Below are 6,453 nucleotides of genomic sequence, written 5' to 3'. Positions count from 1 at the left end.
ATGTAAGTGTACGAATATCATATAAATATTAATTTTTTGATTGATATTTATAGTATATATTTGTATTTAAACGTTTATATATTATAATGCGTCATTTCAATTTCATTATACTGCGTTTTATGAGTTTAAATTATAACCTATAATTATAATCGATATTATTAGAGATAAATTTAAGTTATATCAAATTATATCAGTTTCCTTTCTTAAAGCATTAATTTATATAATTTATCTTTAACAGATAATTTCATGGAAAATTCGTAATGAAGAAAGGACTAGGAAAAGGAGGAGATTCATACATAAATTGCTTGTTGTCTACACAATGGATCTGACTTTTCAACCTTGATATTTCTATCTTCGGTAGGACAGCATTGTATGTAAGTTACACATATATGTATTATATTATAATATATTTATTGAATATATCGTAGGTTATTCGTAGTATTTAATTCGTAATATATATGTATTCGATGTTATATTGTTCATTAATATAAGATGTCGTGTCGTAAGATATACATATTCTCAATTATCACTCATCGATACAACAATTATTCATTATTCTTCCTATGACTGTATATACAAAGTATGCATAAAATATCTTGTCACTAACAATTATAAATATACGGTATGTACATATCTCTTGTTTTTTTTAATCATCTTTAACCACAAGATGATTTAGCGTAGTATCCCCATATGAGATTTTCCCCGCAAAACAACGTTAACTCCAAGTCATGAGGATTTGAGCCACCCTAGTTAGAAACGAAGTTAATAAATTAGGGGAGTTAATCCTATCTAGAATGGTGTATAATTTAACGTAATGCATCTTATTTATTTCCATACATCACAAATGTGAATGGTACGTTTTTAGTTATATTACAAGCGTTAAATAAATTTGTGGAATTCCTATTCCCTTTCCCTATCTCCCTTTTCTTGTCTTAAAGTTCTATCAATAGCGAATGTTTTCGGAATTAATGTACTCGAATTTGAAACTAGATCGATTAAATGGTGCGTTGTAAAATTTAAGCTTCGCAATAGATTTGTTTAATACTTTTTAAATTAATTTCCGAACGATCGTTTTATATATATATATATATGGTTATAAACATATATCGTAATAATAATTCAATTAAATCTTATCAAAAATACATATAAATTTTCACGGAAATTCGATCACAGAAAAAAAAAAAAGGCAAAAAGAGTTTATCTTGTTGCCAGTTTTTATTGAGACATGAAAAATACATTCTTATGTTTATTGATACTCCATGTTTTGAATTTCTTGTGTCTCCTTTCTTTCGTTATCAAAAAAAAATGCAAGCGTACATAAATTGTTTTCCTAATAAACTATAAATCAACGTCTTATATTTTAAACAAATATCCAGTTGCCTACTTAGATATTCGGTCACAGGATCGGTAATAGGAATATAGGTGGATTGGGTATAAATGTGTTTATTGGCCCTAAGAACGAAGACGAATAGATACGAGTTGAACTGTAGAGGCATAAACCAATCAGTTTAATAGAATCTCCCCTGTTGCCTATCGAATGATTCATAGGACGTCGCATGGGAAGCGAATTTATTAATAAGAGGTAGTCAACCATGCCACCAGACCGGCTCCGAACTGATTCGTCATTATTACATGGGTTCTGACCCAACCATCTTAACATCCAACGCTAATTGGTCGCCGTGAACGCGTTTCAACTGTTGATTTATCATACCAATAAATAGCCGCGTTCCTTTTTCGCTTTTTCTTCTTGTTTCTCTCGCGTACTCGGATGAATTGTTTGCGGCTATTAAACGAAAATTTAACGAAATATTGATAAAAAGGACGGAATAAACGGGAGAAATTAGGTATAACGATTGTGTGTGTAATTACATGATTCGCAAACAAGGGAAGAACGATTTGTCATGAGTTATATACGTGTCCACACTGTTTTATACGGCAAGTCGAATAGATTAAGATGTTATTTTGCTTCGGTTATTACGGATGATCGTCGCGCCAATACAAAGTTTGTATACACAGTTATCGAAACTATAAATTAACTCGTCAAATATTACAAGCGACGACGTGTGTCCATTACGAGTTTATCACGAGAATGATATTCAGATTTCGATAGATTGAATGAAATTATTCAGCTGCATTTATTGAAATGCATCGAATGATGTACGAATCTTTTAAATCTATAGCAACATTATTCAAATAATGATAATATTTGAAACACGTATCATTCTCGAACATTTAGGAAACGCAATCATCTCTCGATATTGCTCAGGATCCCCTTTTTCCTTACTTTCGAAAGCTAATTCACCTCGAAAAATTTTCAAAATAAGTATTAACGCATTTATATTTATCCGACTGTTACATCAGCCTTTTTACATAACCGCCATTAGATACACGGTATTATTACGGTTAAACCGGGTTATTTGAAAGTATCGCGGCGAGAAAAAGTGAGATTGGAAGAATGGATGGAAAGAGACAGAGGTACAGGGGGAACGAAGAGACGTTGCAGAGCGCATTGGATGTGCAACTTCTTGCGCAAGAGGTGCTCTGCAGTGATTCATCATTGTTACCAGGAATATTGGGATATATATCGGGGAAGTCCCTCGGGCTGGAAGCAAATGGAGTAGACAGGGGTCTATACCCTCCATCTACTTAAACGCCCCTACATTCCACCGATGGAGGGTACTTACTGCTACGCGTGGCCCCGCTCCCCGCAGTTTTCTGATTAAACTACCTCGATTTCCATGAACGAAGCGCACTTTACGCGAGACTTCACACGATTGACTTTACGCTCTTCATCGCCTATATTAATCCTTTCCACCCGCAGTTTCCGAACAATGCAAGGAACGACGTGGATGCATCGCGGGATCGTAATGTCGGCATACGTAATGGAATTTTCACATATATACAACGGATTGATTCGTTTTAATCTCTTAATGGATGCAGTTTTGGACGATGAGTAACGTTCGATAGCTGAGCCGAGAGAAATTTTATTTATTATCATTCACGATACAGTTCGAGGCAGTTTTCTTTTTCAGAAATCAATCAAGATAAATTATCAATCGGATCGGAGGAAAATGGCGAAAATTTTAAAATATTCTAATTAACGATCGAGAGGAGAAATGTTTTTGATCCCAAAAAATCTTCGCTTTTCTCGTCATAATAAATTCGATAAGTAATTCTTGATGGATACACGATATCCTCCGTAGCGTGCACGCGTCTCGTCTCCTTTTTTTCTTTTTTCGCCACGATTCCTTCCGCATTTTTAACGAACCGATCGGGGGTTGTTATACGCGCAGCTGTAATCTTCTCTCTAAACGGGCCAGCCTCCAATCTGTCATCGTGTGTTATCCACCTCCACCGCGTGCTGAATTTCATAACGTAACGAGAACCGTATAAAAATAACCGGCACGGAGAACGTGCGCCATATGCGAAACGCCATGTGGCAGAGGGTCAACAATGTCACAGAGAGAGCGTCTTCCCCGTTCACTGTCGAAGAATGCCGAAAAAGGGTGCGTTCCGCGTTCCGTGCAGCACCTGCCTGCCTCGAGGTGAGACTTCGTCAAGATTCTGTCTCTCCCTCTCTCGAAATCTCTCCTCGGAAAAGAAGGATTATCCTTCCTCTGTTCTCTCTTTCACTGACGTCGTGGTTAGCCAAAGTGTAACAGAATGATCAAACGCTTCTTTCCTGACCGATTCTCTCCCCTTCTTCGAAGGGAATTTTTTTTTCTCCCCTCCTATTTGGGTTTGTTAAAATTGTGTGCGTGCGAGACAGGCACACGATATTCTTCCGTGCGCAGGAATTTTTATGCAACATAAAATAATATAATTCGAAAGTTTCCCGCCATCGATTCGATTAATATGGACGATAAGGACAGTTTTTTTTTTTTCAAGAGAGTGTTAAATAATTTTATTAATATTCTTGGTAATTTCACTACTCTTCAACTTTGAACTCGCTCGTTATCGTTCGCGATAAGTTTTAAGCGCGATAAATTCGAAACTCGTCCAGAGATTTTATTTTCATCTTCTGAAGTGGAATTATACGCTATTTTTGTCTGTTTAGGACAACGAGAATTGAAATTCCGGGGCCAGATAAGATATTTCTCTTGATCGTTGAATATCAATTAGCTCAAAAGCTTCGTTCTTAATCCGTACATCAGCCATCTTCAGGCATCGACATATAGAGCTACAAGGGAGATGAAATACCGACTTTGGATCACTTTGGATCGCATTTGTCATTACTTTATTATTAAAATTAATTCGTTACCAACCAAATCAACCAAAAAAGAAAAAAAAATCTACGAATTTACACAACGTAACCTATCTACCCACCCTTTCCTCGCCATGGAACAAGAAGAAGACCCGTGCCCCGGTCTATTACCGTAACGAGGACCGAAATCCCCGAGTAAAACAGCGTATCCCTAAGTGTCCTAAGGCGAGAAAGAACGTCGAGAAGGGATTGTTGAACGAGGGCAAACCTGGCTGGAGGTAAAGTACCCTTCGGCCCCTACTCGAAAAGGGATTATCCAGCCCCGGCGTTCGTCGTATCGGCGGTTTGCCACAATGTAACACGACGATCAAAGTTCTCGTTGCGTCGTTGTGCCCTACCTATAAAGGGATCCACCGTGCCGGAGGCATCGCGGAAATCACGAAAATACATAGACTCGTCTCTCGGCGCATAGCTTAGGGTTCCATCGAGGATGAAGAGAGGGGAGGGATTCACCTTGTTATTGTTAGTTATCGCATTAATACTCGAGGACGGTGACGGTCTAAGGTCTATCTATCTGTGTGCGGCGAGCATAACCGCGTCGTGTGTTTTGGATCTGGTGTGCACACCCATTAGCAACGTTGGGAAGAGAGGAGAAGGCGGAGAAGGGGGTTGTATAGGCATGTCCTGTTCAAACACCTCCTCCTCTCCTAGGAATTTGATCCATCTGTTCTTGGATCTATGCAAGGCGAAGTACACGGATTTTCTCGCTCTCTTCCGTGAGATGACACGACGGGTCAACCGATATTTTCCCTCCTGATATCTTCTCCCACGAAAATGGCTTTTCGAATAAAGGGAAGATGCTCGATGGTAAATTGGAAGTAAAATGGAGGAGTTCGTAGGGTTTTTTTATTAACAAAGAATTTTGGAAATCATCGACATAAAGGATCGTATTAATAAATCGAAGAATTGGGATATTTATACTCTTTGGTATAATCCTCTTCACCGTCTGTTTCGAAACATAAATATTCTTGGAAAAGTGGGAAAGAAAAACGATCATCCCGAGATCAGTCATCTCTGTTAATAAAAATTTCTCTCCCGTATAATCGCGTAACATGGCGAAGTTTTCGCGTGGGATAGAGCTTCCCGTAATTGGCTTAAGAATTTAGACCGGCGTTGATGCGTCGAGGGAATCGCAATAACGATATCGAGCGACAACGATAGGGAAGCCGGTCAAGTATGAAGCGTCTGAAAAGAAATGGAAACGAAGGAGAGAGAGAGAGAGAGAATCCACGGCTCTATAAATCCAGGGACAAAAGGCGGTGGACTGGCAAATGTCAGGATGTTGTCGTCGACGATGTTTCCCCTCCCGCTGCGCGTGCAAAAAGTATCGACGAACGACACTGACGCTTTTTTCGACCTTTCACAGCTGTCCACGGCACCTCCGCGACCACGTGGCGCTCGATCTCGACCGGAAGTGGACGCGCATACCGCAGTGTGTTCAATGTCAAGGACAGCTGTTCCACCACGATCTTCGAAACCGATTTCCCCCATTTCTCTCTCTCTCTCTCTCTCTTCTCTTCTTCGTGTACTCGTGCACGTTCGTGTGTCACGTGTCAGAGTCTCGATCAGTTTTCGAGGAAGTCGTAATGTATCACGAGTGGCGTGCACCTTCGAACGGGGGATTCGAACGGAAAAGAGCGATTCTGAACGATTAACGAGTGCCATTCACTGTCTCGTGTCTGTACAGGGTGTTTTACAGTTGAGATTATCACCTTTTTTTTTTGTTATTATTACTTGTAGGGAGAGCTCGGATGGAGGTTTTGAGAGATGGTTTCACGTCTTTTTTTAGATGCTAGACCTTCTGCATTAGAATAGATGATACTTTGAGTTTTGTAAAAGAAATACAAAGAAAGGCAAAAAGTGCTTTCTTTCTTTTATGTAATAATTTTCTTACGAAAATCTCGAACTGCATCGAATATACATATATTAAAAAAAACACTACTTAACAAATTCTCATCCACAAAAATATCAAAATACGTACGTTTGAGACCTTTTCTCGCTTCAACAATAATAACGACGATAAATCAAAGTAATAATCTCAAGCGAGACAAAGTGTATATGATACGAAGTTAAAGATAGGATTTTAACGAAATGAGAAGGAATTAAGTCAAATGATGCGAAATCAGTCAGAAAACTTGATCATATCTTGTCATCTTCCATTGGACTCGGAACTTTCATCGCGAAACTTT

At 38.6% G+C, this 6,453-nt stretch overlaps 1 protein-coding gene and 1 long non-coding RNA gene across 2 annotated transcripts in view; one reads left to right on the top strand and one right to left on the bottom strand.

Moving 5' to 3' along the window:
- LOC102679416 (peptidyl-prolyl cis-trans isomerase E-like) overlaps positions 1 to 6,453 on the bottom strand; it is a 100,104-nt gene that overhangs the window by 17,155 nt on the left and 76,496 nt on the right. The gene's annotated exons all lie outside the window — the stretch shown is intronic.
- Positions 246 to 6,453, top strand: part of LOC102678848 — a 28,822-nt gene continuing 22,614 nt past the window's right edge. Inside the window, exons 1-2 of the long non-coding RNA XR_004150542.1 lie at positions 246 to 374; positions 2,495 to 2,496. This is a non-coding gene — a long non-coding RNA (uncharacterized LOC102678848). The remainder of the gene's footprint in view (positions 375 to 2,494; positions 2,497 to 6,453) is intronic.

Source organism: Apis dorsata, unplaced genomic scaffold (genome assembly GCF_000469605.1).
Source record: "Apis dorsata unplaced genomic scaffold, Apis dorsata 1.3 scaffold_248, whole genome shotgun sequence".
NCBI classification, from domain to species: domain Eukaryota; kingdom Metazoa; phylum Arthropoda; class Insecta; order Hymenoptera; family Apidae; genus Apis; species Apis dorsata.
Note: the sequence above shows the minus strand (reverse complement) of the source record. Positions and strands in the feature narration are given on the sequence as shown.